Genomic DNA, 14,382 nt, shown 5'->3' with positions numbered 1-14,382 from the left:
ATCAAACCGTCTCCTCAGTTTTTGTCTTTACTAATGCAATGGAATAGCCAGGTCATAGCCTGAACCAAAGGTTGAATACCAGGTGAGAAGGTGTGGTGAATCCAGGGAGCTCAGGTGCAAACAATGCACCTGAGTGACCAGAAGGGGTGGAGCCAGGATCCACACCTCCTCACCCTCATTTAAGGGTTAGCAGCTGAGGGAGTAGTGTGTCTTTTGATAGGAATTGTACTTCTTTGAAGCTGTTCCTGGAAGGGGGTGAGTCAATTTTCCTTCTTTATTGTCTGCTATTGCTACACAGGGCCTGTATCCCATTCAAAGGCATTGTCATTGTCTTCTTTTGCCATACAGTTAATTACTTTGTAAACTGGAGGAACTTACAGGTCAGGCAGGCAGCAGTTTTTGTTTCTCTCATACCTCTTTGTAACAGAACAGCATGCAGGAGTGGATTCAGTGAAAACCTCATGTCCCTGCTGATATGTGAGTGAGGTGAGGCACTCCCATCGGTCTTCTGGTGTGTATGTGGTTCATCAGCAAAGCTTTTCCATGGTAGAGAGTGGGGAATTGGATTAGGCCTTGTTAGTTGTTTTGGTATTTTTGAACATCAGTTTTTCCTAAAAATGAGGTGAGGAGAAAACAAAAATGTCCTTAACTGAATTGTAGTTTGTGGCTTAAATCAAGTGTTCACTATAGTTACTGGATAAAAGATTTGAGTCCTTCATTGAAGGACTTTTCCTTATGTCTGTGTGTTCAGTTATGTTTTTACTTTACTTTCGGCATTAGAAGGTTCTGCCAATAAGATAATTTTATGTAGCTGGACATTCCCTAGCTACAAAATGCTCACTATTATATTTATATCCATTTTTGCAACCTATTCAGTAGTCATGAGGTAAAATCAAATCAATACAAAATGTTATTACAAAAACATTATTCTAAGTTATTACTAAGCTAGAGTTTTGTTTTCTTTTGAAAATATTCCAGCAGTTTTTTTAATTATTATTTGAAGAAGTGTTTTTACTCTTCTTCCAAAAATTGATTAGTAATCTTGCTGTGACTTTATTATACTGTGTAGTCATGATTTAATTGCCAACAAGAAGTCAGTTTCTCATCAGTGGTTCTTCCTAGTAAGTAGGACAAAACTTCTATTACTCAAGCAATTAACCAAACAATAATTATGTAAGCTATTTCTTCCCCCACTGCTTGAAATTCTGAAACTTTCAGCCAGTAACTCCTGCTTCATTTAAAGCATTAAGTACAATTAAGTTACAACTTTTGACAACAATATTGTGTTTTTCTTCTGAAAATCTTTGAAGACATTACCTTAAAGTTTACCTGAAATTGTCAGTTAAACTCTATAATTAAGCATTATGAACATACAAACATGTCCTCACACACAAAATGAAAGAGGATGCTGTTCTGTGGAACTGGCCACTTCCAGTGTTCAGTATTGACAACTTAGTTTTAAACTGGAGAAAAATGAAAAACTTTATTTTGAAATATACCCTATATTTTTGCTTTTGTGAAAGGGTTTCCATAGCAAACAAGTGAGATAACCCTATGGCTTCAGCATTACTACTTTATAATATAGTGTTTACATTATATCATATAATATATCATTATACATATATATTTATATATAATACATAGTGTTTCCATTGCCTACATTTTTAAAGCTTAAATAATGTCTTGTCAGCTATTTCTGTTTCCCTTCCTATAAACTGGCTTTTCAGCTAGTACTTTAGTATGCTCTTCTCAGGTCTTAATGTAATAAACTCCATTTTGCTAAAACAGAAACTGTCATTTTTTTTTTTTTACTACTACTGGGGAAGATGCAATTAAGCATACTTACTACTTCATCTTAAATTTACTACTTTACAGCAAAGCATTGTCCTTATTTGTTGGAGTTTAACCTTTGATGTTATAAAATAGAAAGCTTTAACGCATTATGATGATTGCTCTAATTCTTCAGTTTAATCACTGGTAATGTCATATGAACTGATTTTTGAATACAAGCAAAGCTTCTTGGCATTATTTGACAAATCTGAATTAAATGAATTTATTACAATCTAGACGTTCTCCTGAATGAAGAACAGTTATGCAAACTAAAGCATGATTACTTTGCTTGAAACCACAAACCCAGTTTTCGTTAAGGGGGAATCATATACCTTACCCATCACTGGTAAGAAGTACAACACAATTGAAATTCGCATTAAAGGGAAGTAATTCTAAGTTCCTTATGGAAATTAGATAAAACAGTATCAGTATCCAACATGAAATCAAGGTTCAGAATAGCAACTTTGGCCAGAAGTGAAATGGAAATTATGCCTGTTTATTTATGGTGTCCCTTTCTCTCTAAGAAAGTTAGTCTATGTACAGAGATGCTGGGGAAAAAAAGGATTTATTGTCACCCTTAGCAAACTACATCAAGATAGAGCCAACATCTCAGTCCCATCATATGCAAAATTACTGAAATAACTGAAATATAAAGTAGGGTGTCTGAGCCCCTGAGTTCTGTTTTAGCAGTACTACTGAATGGTGAAAAGCATTTCATATATGCAGTGTAGAAAGCTGTATTCTGGACCATTTGTCATCAAGTGTATTTTGGACATTTTGAATCTGTCAGTTGGAGTATTATTATGCTTAACATACTTGTTTCCTGTTTCTGAATCACCTGAACTGGGATGATGGCATCCTTTTTCTGTAGTTTCAAGGATCATGTGTAGCTTCCTTAACAATAGCTTTATTTATCCTTAACTTGGGTTTTCCCGAGACATTCCTTTCTAATTTGATTTTTTTAATTAAATACTTTCTAATTGTTCTCTTTATAAATCAATCATCTGGTCATTCTGTGTTCTTGTATTTCTTCCCATCTACGCTTTGGACAGCCTGCCACTTGCATTTCCAAGACAATCGTCATCTCAGATCTGTTTTATCAAGACTTTCCAGTCCAGTTTTCTGTTTTACTTGTCTTTACAACTGCTTCTCCTCAGATACCAGTTAGGGTCATGTTCCTCTCTGTTACAAAATGAATATTTTTGTTTTCCTCACAAACCTACCATTAACTTGAATTCTGGTTTGGCTGGAATGTGGAATTCAGTTTTCTTTTTTTTTTTTTTTTGTTCCTATCTGTGAATTTTGCTCCTCCTGCTACAGATGTATGTTTCCTTTCCTACAGCAGTTTGAGCTCCATTTAAATGCTAACATCTGGAATAGAAATTTTACTGAAAGAAATGGTTTTTTTTCAGCTAAACACTGAATCTCTTTTCAAATGCTAATACAGATAGTTTCTGGCTTTCACTTAATTTCTGGAAAACACATCCTGCTATCCAAGAAGCAGCTTGCAGCACTGCTCTGCATGTCTCAAGACTATATATGAAGAACCTACTTGAGTTTTATTAGAAATATTACCAGTAAGAAAATTGCATTTGGTTCAGTTAAATGTCAGTGAGACATGAGCAGGACTCTGCTGGACATGTATGGTTTCTTTGCTAAATGCAGAGATGCTGGAACATATTTTTTGTTGCAGTTTTCCTGTGTTTATTCCCATATTGAAGTAACTGTTCTCATGTCTGAAAGCCACAGAAAATAGTCTCCACACTGACACACCCTTTTCTTTGTAGCTTTGCATAAATCCAGGATGAAGTATTTTAAACAGAATCCTCGAGCAAATTGTGCAATACTAACATTTTCTGCTTATCAGAAGTTCTATGCTTTAGGCAGCTGCAGTTTAGGACTTCTGTAATTTAAACATTTATAGCACATCTTGTGCAAAAGTGAATGTGTTTTGATGTGGTCTTCTCTGATCGTAACCACCATTACAAAAATTAGTTTCTGCTTTCCTCATTCAGATCAGCAAATCTGATTGTGAAAGCAAACTAGAGTTATCTGGCCTAAAAACTAGGAAGCGTATGAACTGCCTCAAATTAGTATGCTGGAAAGCTTTTTTTCCTGCATAGCAATATTTGGGCAGGATTGTACAGTCATTAACTGAAAGCGGAGTTCTGCTTTTTCTGACTAAACTAATTGTGACACTGAATACTGAACTATGGCTTTTCCCCACTGTATACTGATTTATCACAGGTGAAATCGCCAACCTCAGATACGGACAGCACAACTCTAAGTTGTCTTATCCACTGCTTTGCTACTCTGACTTAGTCATTCTTAAATTCCTCAGCAGATTAGACATACTGACAAAAATCTCCACCATCACCATCTTTACTTTGAACTGAACACAAGCTTCGTATAATAACTCGTTTCCTCCTGTTTAGTCTCTTTACAAGGAAATGGGAGTTAATTCTAACGCAACTCCAACAGGCTAGTTAGAGGTAGGAAGCATACAAGAAGGCTAGAGATTAGTGCTTCCCCACGATCAGAAGTATCTCTTTTTTTTTTTCTTTTTTTTTTTTTTTTTTTGCAGGGTGGGCTGTGCAGCAGTCACTCGGCCCCCAGTACCTAACACAGGACAAGCTATGGGAGAGGACCAGTGAAGATATCCCTGCCATGGGAATGTATTTGCATAATTTTCTCTTCTGGGAGCTTTACAAATTCTGAAACATCTGTTACTGGGTACAGCTGGCAATGAGGAGTGGCATTAGCTGGGCAGTTAGCCTGACCTAATGTGTCAAGGCTTATTATGTTCATAAAAATATTAAGCTTGTCACATTTCAGCATGCGAGTGCACATGTGCAATGTGATGCATGTATATTATGCAAGAATTGCACAGAGCTGAGCTGCTTCCGGGCTGACTAGGATTTCAAGGAATGAAGGAGAAAATGCAAGTCACTTCTAGCAGTCTGATAAAGCTGTTTTTAGACAGAGAGCTGAAATTGCCATTAATTTCCAAGTTCAGTTCTGGAGAATGATAGTGCATTGAGAAATAAGCAGAGGGGAAAAAAAAGGACAACAGATGGCAAATATAGGTAGATGGAAAGTGAAACTGTGACATGAGGAGCTCTGGGATATGTCAGTTTAATATAAGAGAAATCTGTGGTCAAGGGAGCAAGTAGGGAAAGCCCTTCTTCCGGAAAGAGTAATACAGAAACCCCAAATCAATAGCCTGCTTGATCTGGAGGTAGAGGGGAGACATACTGCCCATCAGTGTAGTGGAACACTGTCAGTAGGCATAGTTACTACCTTCTCCAATTTATTATGCTGAGTTGTCTGACCACTTTAGTGGATGCAGCAGCTCTGAGTTTTGCCTACCATTATACAGACACGCACACCTGTAAACAGCAAATGATATGAATTACTCTTAATATTTGCCACACCTTCTGATAGGCAGCAGAGAAGAGATGAGCGTGGAAGTTCTTCTCTTGGGATGTAATTTTAGGAATAACCCAAGGTTTCTACATTAACAGTTTAGGTTAAGCCTATTTCTCATCTGGACATAACAATATGTTGTGAATATACTTTATTTTCTTTGTTGCAACAAAAATGCAAGAAGTAATTATGAGATAAAATATTTAATACAAAACAAAATTTCATATCTGGGGCAAGGTAAAAACTATAATAGATTTGTAATTTATTATTCTTTTTTTCTCCTCTTGTCACAATTAAGTTTTGACTTGGTACAAAATATTTGAAAGGTGGAATTCATGAATACAAGATATAGAGGCAAGAGAAATCTGGAGATGCTTCTCATTCTTTTTGGAACAATCTCAGAAAAAGGAAATGTGAAACATCTGATGGGGACAATTACATATTGAAGCCCTAATATGGGCTCGATTTAGCTCTCAGATGCAGTGAGAGTACATATGGATGGTTTTAATTAATAAGTAATAATATGGAATTAACTATATTTCTTAGGTGTTTAAAGTCTCTCCTAGATGTTTTGCAGTCATAGAACATGGTTTAACTTTGAGATAAGCCTTAATTCCCCGCTCAATGTGTCTGGATCAGTTTTGTCCTCAGTTGCAGTGTTTACACTTTTTCAATTCAAAGAAATTGTTTCTGATCTGTGTGGTGATGAAGAAAGTTTGACACAGAGTTCAGGAGAATTACTCATTTGCAAATGCACATCTTCAGCTGGATGAAGATAAGGCCTCAAGCTCATTTTGGTGAGTCTTAGGGGGGTGTTTCACTTGAGTAGAGGAGGGAGCACTCAATCAATGACGTGTAGTATCCTCTTCAGCAAGCACAACTTGCAAAGATAGGGCACAAGTTGATTTTGGTATAACTGCTGCTTACACATAACATTTATGGTGTTGGTTTGTCTGCAGCACTTTGCTAGTTCCTTCACCTGCTCTGCTGTCTACAAATCAATCAGTTTGCCATTTACTGAAACTGCAGCTATGAACCTGCTGGGCTAAAATCTGCCACATTTCTAACAGCAGCACAGTGCAAGAGAAGACTGAACTGAAAATTTAATTACCCAAACAGAAATAGTAATCAATAGATTAACTTAATTTCTCCTCAGATAATCAATACACAGAAAACAACTGAACTGAAAAGCTATTGGATAGTTATGTGAAAAATGGAGGGTAAATCAAAGATTGTAGATTGGATGCACATAAACCTGTTTTATACAAAAAGGCTGTATGAAAGGAGCAGAGTTTTGATATAAAATCAAAATATAAATAAAAGGGCAATACTACTGGTTTTAACCTCACTTGGAACTGTTCAAAGTGTGTGTTTGCTGAAGCAGAACTTTTGGTGGAGAAAGGTAGCACGTGTGCTATGTTTTTACTGTTGCTGGTTTGCACTACATAAATTGCGCAGCATATAAATTGTGCGGTTTCATAAACTCAGACTCCCTTTACAGATGGACAGTTAAGTTCAAATTTCTCATAGGAGGCTCAAAAACTGTGGCACTCATTTCTTCAGGCCTCCCTTTCTTAACATTAAAACCTCCTAGTAGCACTTTCAAAAGCACATAATGGTATTGCATTTGACAGCTGTCAAAAATTTGACAAAATATCTACTTCAGGTATTGCTTACTGTACAGCCAGAGTTGCACAGATCACAGCAAGGAAACACTGGTGGATGTTAAGTGATTTACTGGGTCAGTCCCTCAGTATATGATCTGTGCTGCTGGGAGTCCTGTATTGGTGATGATGTATTAGAAATGCGGAAGCTGGTTTACATCAGAAAAATTGCAATTATGTTGGAGGATGCTTTTGAGTATAAATTCACAACCAGGCCCTAACTGAAGTAGGCTTTGAGATCCATTAGAGTGAGTTCCCAAGCTTGTCATTTTTTTTTCCTTCATCTCAATATGTCTTGTTTTTCTGCTTAGGTTTCCAATGCCTTTGTTTGCATAATTATGTGGAAAACAGTTGTGAAAGTCTCTGGCTTTATTAGGGATATCTTCCCCACTAAAAATCAGAAGTTATATGTCACAGGAATCCTAAGAAAAGCTGGAAAAGTCTCTAAAACCTCATATCCTGGAAACTTAATAATTTCCCTTATTGCTCTTGACTTTGTGTGGAACAGGTGCTCATATCTGGATTCTCCTTCCTATTGCCTCTCTGAAGAAGGCTTTCATTACAACTAGTGAAAGAAAAGTTGTTTTAACCATGAAAAAACACTAAACTCATTGCTTTCTAAATCTTGTAACTTGCAATACATCCAGAGTTCTCAGAGCATCTCTTATGTTGTGCAGGTAAAACAAATGATTTACAGGTGACATAGGTATAATCCTGCAACCAGTAACAGTGTTATGCAGCAAGTTTGCTCTGTAAGTCTGAGAGCAAGAAATCACAGAGGGTTTCTGAAATCACGGTGCCATACATGGGATAATACTCGCTATCCCATATGAGTGAAAGAAATAGATGTATCTGCTGATAAAAGCAGTGGTATTGTTTTATTTTTTTTGTTTGAGCTTTTTTTTATCTTCTCCCTCTTTGTTCCACTTTCTCCACTAGAAAGCCTTGCTTTTACTAAGTAAAAACAGAAATATGACTTGTTTCTTTATAAAGGCAATATAATCCAAAGAGAGAACTAATTTACCATACTTACTGTCTAAACTAACTTACTATAATCACTATCTCTCATCTCTGAGTAATGTGACCTATGTTCCCCAGGCAATATGCTTCACTGCGAATTTCCAACCTGCCTATACCATGCAGAGTGAATGTACATCTGAGATACATCATCTACTGTCACAGAACATCTGTCTGTTCAACCAATTTCCATGGCAAAAAAACAAATTGATAAAACAAAAAGAGGGGGGGGGAAGAATTAGAGGAAAAAAATCATTCTGTGCTTAGTTCCTGTGGAGAATAATAATCTCTTTCAATCAGACTGTAAACTCTCTGCAGCAGTGCTATAGCAGTGAATCGAGTCACTATGAAACAAGCGAATACAGTAACAATAAATATATTTATTGCTAATTCCCTGGTATAGCAATAAACTGGCTTTAGTCATCTACTTGAGAAAATGAAATAACCAGAAATGTTTGGCTTCAGTACAACTTTAGTGGACATTCTTGTCCATGTTCTGTTAACAATATAGAGTCATATTTGGAGGAATCTTACTGAGATAAACGGGGCAAAGAATACAGATTATGTTTGGGCAGGCTAACTCAGATGTGCCACAGTCACCTGGATTATCTGCTTGAAATTGAACCTGCCCTGAGAGGGAGGACTCTCTGGAGTCCTGAGCCTACAAATTGAGTAAACTTTTGACAGAATTTTGGATGTACAGAACTTTGTTTTCTTAGTTCCTAAATGACTGTTGGGTTAAATATTGCATGAATACATTTACACTAATGCTTAAAACACTGCTGTAGAATTATAGGAAGAAAAATAGTTGTATTTTAATGTAGTTGAAGTATTTCACAGTATCAGTTTTAGTACTGAAGCTTTTTGCTTAGGTAAAACTGTATCCTGTGAGATAAATGTTTGCTTGTAACAAATGGCAGAGTCTGTAATTAGGTGTATCCATAATTAGGCGTCTGATACTGATTTGGAGTGGTCTATGTTTATTAGTTGTAAGAAGCAGATTTCCAGCTCATTAAAGCCAATGGGAGTCTTTAGTCAGACATCCAGCAGCGGACTCAGAACAGAGATTTCAGAAAAGTAGTTTTTGGTTAAGCTAGAAATGTCAAGCTATCATAACTTGAAGGAAACTGGGTTAAGGATGTGAGAGAAACTGTAGGTCAAGCTTTTTTATGTGATGTGCTGTGTGGCTATTTACTTGAATTAAAAATGCTTGAATCTGAAATGGATTAAAACTTGGGTTTCTGTACCATTTTTTTGAGTTAAAAGTGTGGCATACGATGGGGCTCAAAAACTGGTTAAATAATATGAGAAGGAATTTAAAGATGATAGTCTCTGCTTCTTTTAAGAATATATATATTTCTGTTTTGACTCTAATAATTAGACTGACAATATGGTACTCTTATTTTTCATCAATATTACCTCTTAAATCTACCTTGAAATTTCAAAGGCAGAGGGATTCAATGTGATCTACCATACAAATGGTAACAGCAGGGAATTTGTGCTTTTTACTTGAAATAGTTAATCAGTTCAACCTTTGATTTCTACCATTTTATTTTTTTAATATGGTTTCTTGAAAATCAGTGCATGATACTCTTTAAAAGACAGACAATATAATGGGATGGGGCAGATTTAGGATTGCTAAATAGTCTAACTACTTGCTTCAAACCAAACCAAGAACTGCATCTGATGTCAAATTACAGATATGCTTTTCTCCACACAAAATTATTTTTAAAAATACATTTCTGAACAGAGCAAATAGATAACCAGTGTCTCCTGAGAGATTATTTTAAAAAATAATGACAAAACCAATCTGAAGCTAATTTTTACAGTTCCATTGTCTGCCTGGTTCACCACTAAAGGTGACAAGAACACAACAACAAAGATTTGATGTCTTATTTTAATGCCTAGGCAGTTAAAGAAAAAGCAGACTAAGTAAAATTTCTGTCTACAAACAGTCTTCAGTAATGGATGAAATTTCTATTTATTTCCTCGTTGGAAGTCTTTCTATATTCAGTCTTGGTTTTGAAACAATTTCCTAAGGTGTTTTAATCTTGTTGCTTTATCTGAGTATGACTAGTACCAAATTATTTACAGAAGATGCTTTGTTTCTTCAGAGAATAGAAAATTCCTCTAATGGATAGAGAGACTGAGGTTGAATGTGTCTGACAATCCAACACAAAACAGAATTTTGTGCACTTAAAATGTGATATTCTCCTGTGTCAGAGAAGATATCCTCTGTCACACTCAGCTGCAGTTGAAGGAACCCTCTTCTAGAAACAGCTTGAATCCAGATAGAGAACAACTTTTTAAGATATTACTTAGATAACTGAGAACTCAGTAAGAAGTTTCTTCACTCCCCTCACAAACATCAGAGAACACTACTCATAAGGTCTGCAAGTGATCAGAATTCCAGGCTTCTCTGGACAAGTTGTGTCAATTGTTTTCCTTCTTTGTAGTTAAAATATAATTTTCCAATATTTAAACTGAATCTCTGTTACTTCAAGTTAACTGCATTTCATCCTGCCTTCTGAGGATGTTTCCAATTGTTGCATATAAGCATGGTGGCATCATATTTCCACTTCATATTTCACCTTTTCCTTTCACCTTTCATAAAATTCCCTGCACTTTTTCTTTAACAGACTTATGACACCTTTCTCTACGTGAGGTCACTTTTCTTGCTTTCCCATTGATTCATTCCAATTATTTTTTTTTAAAAAGGCTGTGAGCCTTTCTTAAAATTTCACACCCGGAATTGGACATATTGCTTAAAAGAGTTCAAAACTTGAAGCTGCAGCACTACTAGCAGAGAAGAATGCCTCTGTTTTATTCCTTAGATATTCTCTTAGTGATTTACATCATCTAGAAGGATACATTTTCTTAATTACCATGTCATTATTGATATATATTCAGATCATATACTGCTATCTTAGTTCCAGATGTAGTACATCTTATTCCATAATTATATATTTTGTATAACAAGATGTAATTTCCACAAGGCAGAGCATTTGCACCTTTTTAACAACTGGTTATTACTGATTGCAGGGTAATTCTTTAAAGCCCACTTGTGTTGTGAAGTTGTTGTCACCTCACAGTTTAGTGTCATCCAGAAATTTAATCCACATGATTTGTCATCTCACCAGTTAACTGATTGAAATATAGATTAGGCTCTTGCACAGGACTTCATTTGAAATTTCCTAAAGTTGGAGGAATGTTCAATAAATGAATAATTTAATCTTAATTAACTTACAATGATTTAATGTAGATTGCTATTGTCTAGGTCTCTAAAAATACTAAAATTCATGTAGTGTCTCAAATTCCCCTTTCTGTACACCAAGGCAGCTATCCCACCAAATGAAGCAGCTAGGCATGTTGAGGTGATTTGTCCTGACAAAACAACACTGACTGCTTCTTATCTACTCATGATCTCTCAGGTTTATACTAACAGCTGAGTCATTTACTTTGAAAAATTATCTTCACTTAGGACAAGGTCTATGCTACCGTTAAGCAGCACCCTTGGAACTCCCCATGTTTTCTCCAAATGCCAGAACTCTCTTAGACAATTCTAAGCAATGGACCACCAAGGTGAGAATACAACCTCTCAAAGCACATACTCACCATCAGTGTGGTGGCACAGAAACCAGAAAAGGATACCAAACATTTTCATTATGTTCATTTTGGCAGTACAAAGTGTGAGGAAATGTTGCAAGTTCCAAAGCAAATAAAGCCACATAGTCTGACTTCAGTGGAAACTGAGCAGGTAACCATGGTAACAGGAAAGCTGGAGCAGAAATTACCACACTGACAAACACTGCTTAGCGAGGCTCCTCAGTATGTTTTTGGTTGTGGTTTTTTTTGTTGTTGTTGTTTGTTTGTTCTACATTAGGCTTAGTGTAAGTTTCTCCCCAGTAAAATCAGTTTGAAATCTTCAGAGATAAGTCTGTATCAGTTTATTTGTACAGCATTATAAAGGCCACTCTGAAATCTGTTTTCATATACACCCACTCATCTTTTTTTTTTAATCTTTCATGCATTTAAGTTTTGCTTTCCTGTGCTTCTGGTTTTGCCACTTGGTTCATTCTCATAAAGTATCCCTGTAGCAATAATGAGTGCTTCTGCATTCAGAAATTATGATCTCTACAATTTTAAGGGGAAAAAATGTTCCTGAAATTCATTAGCTGTGGGATGCCTTTTTTTAATTAATTGTGCTCCATATTGCTTGAAGCAGATAATCAAGTAAGGGTACAGAAATGTCTCTACCAAAGGATTCTCTAGTATTTTTCCCTGAAGAAAATTCTGAGTGTGCTTTACAAGCAACCAGTCTAAAGAAATAAATGAATTCAGTAGCAATTGTTTCCAGTAAGAATGTGTTTTTCCTTTCCACTTCTTCAGACAGAGGGAAAAAATGGTCCTTCAAAGGTCCTTTAAAACAGAAGAGTGAACAACTTGATTCAGTCTAAGGCACTTAATCGTTCCCACTGGATCACAAATGTTTCATGCATTCTACTAAAATTTACTCTGACGTGTATTAAGAATGAAATCTCTGGAAGTCTCTGAAACTTACAGAAGGAAGATGTCAACATGAAATATATCATTTATGTTCATGTCAAAAGAAAATATACAGGTTTTTTCCTGATTTATAGGATGCTGTTTTGAAAGCAGCAATTCTGATAACACTCACAGTCATACTGAAGGCATTCAAAATCTCCATTAATTCTAGCACAGTGAGGTCAAAGTGGCAAAACTTAGCCAGTGTCAATCAGTTCTTCTGGATGTTCTTTATGTTGAAATACGTTCTACGGTCACTATTATATGATACAAACTATTCAGTATGCTGGGCATATGTCAAAACTTTCCACGATTTCAGAGCCTACTTGTTGGCAGATGTGCAAGCAGAAAGTTTGCTTTTTGCCCAATGGGGATTTTTCTGTGTGTATTTCATAACAGGAGAAAGATCAATACTATTCACATCTTTCCCCTAAAATCCAAACTACTTCTTCCAATCAGTTTGTGTAAGTAGGGAATACCAGCATACCTCAACAGTAGGTCTCATATCCCAGATAAGTGCACTAAAGCATGGGTAGAGCTGATCAATAATAACAGAGCTGCGTTTATAGGCTTGTCTCAGGAGCTTTTGCAGCATGACCTCAAATTTGAACCTGCAGTCTCATAGCCTTCTGAGGAACAACATATCTCAAAGCAAGTCAAGTGCGCTTGTAGATTTTATACTTTGAACAATTCTTTTTCATGCAGAATAAGATTACTACAATTAGCTTGAAGAAACCTGGTTAGTTTTGAAATAGGGATTTTTATAGGCATGCTTTTGTTACTACAAGATACAAAAACAGAATAATGTTCTTCTTCAAGAACTTCTTCTTCTTCAAGCTATTGAGCTTGCTTCTTTTTGATAATAAGAAAAAATAATAAAAGTATGTATCTTTTTTCCATATGGTCTCTTGGTTATTTCACTACCTGTGTGGCAGCTGCAACAGTCAGGAACTGTACGTAAAAATGAAGCTTTCTTCAATGTAGATTTAACAAGAAAATTTTCCTGAAGTCTTGGTGTTTGATTTTGTTTACAGCTGCAGTGATCAAGCAGGACATTTAAACTCAATTGGATTATTAGAAGTTACAAATCAAGAGTACATAAAGTAATGTCATTTATTCTTTGACCGTAGAACCAAAATGACTTCATGCCACAGGACATTGAACATAAGCACTTCTGTAAAGCCAAAAGAGATTGGATTTTATCTGTCTTTTGAACCAGATATTTATTATTGTTATTTAGAACGTGAAAAGCTCACTCTTTTGAATGTCTATTCAACACAAATAAATATTGACTTATACATCTGTGTAAGATAAGGTAAAATTTGGTTACTTGGTTATTTGTCAAAATATATCCTCCAAAAATATTCAGATAATCACTTTTACTTGCAATCTTTGCTGAATTTCCTCAGAATACCTTCTGCAAAGAACAACTTAGTTTAAATTTCTAGAGCAATGTTTCTACTGAGATAGAGTTGAATTTTGTTTCACATTAAACAGTGACTTCGAAATAAAATCTAACAGGCTAGTAATTCTTTGAAGAGAAGGAAATTATAATCTCAGCCTAGGAAAAATTTACAGAACTATCTTTTCATGGTTGGGAGATATGAGAACTTGTCTTATTTGCTGAGAATTCCGAAATAGAACCTGATTATCTGAAGTACACAAGAAATGGTTTGCTGTATGGCAGTCTTACTGTGGACATCAAAATAGTCAGCTTTGTCTAAAATTGTACTAAGTTCTCTTGGCCAAAATGTTTGGCATTTTTTTTCAGTAAACAATTTTTTTTATAGCAACTCTTTAGTAGACCTATTTCTTATGATGGGAAGAAAAATGAGCACAGGCAGAACACAATTTTTAAAAAAGTCTTCGTTGTTGAAAGTTGATTTTTTTTTTTTTTTTT

General features: G+C 35.6%; 1 long non-coding RNA gene across 1 annotated transcript; it reads left to right on the top strand.

The window, feature by feature from the left end:
• LOC110396564 lies at positions 218-9,159 on the top strand. Its single transcript, XR_002437058.1, has 4 exons — positions 218-255; positions 4,415-4,505; positions 5,938-6,053; positions 8,019-9,159. It is a non-coding gene; the product is annotated as an uncharacterized LOC110396564 (long non-coding RNA).

The sequence above is a fragment of the Numida meleagris genome, chromosome 3, assembly GCF_002078875.1.
Source record: "Numida meleagris isolate 19003 breed g44 Domestic line chromosome 3, NumMel1.0, whole genome shotgun sequence".
In the NCBI taxonomy this organism is placed as follows: Eukaryota; Metazoa; Chordata; class Aves; order Galliformes; family Numididae; genus Numida; species Numida meleagris.
This window is presented reverse-complemented; position numbering and strand designations above follow the sequence as displayed.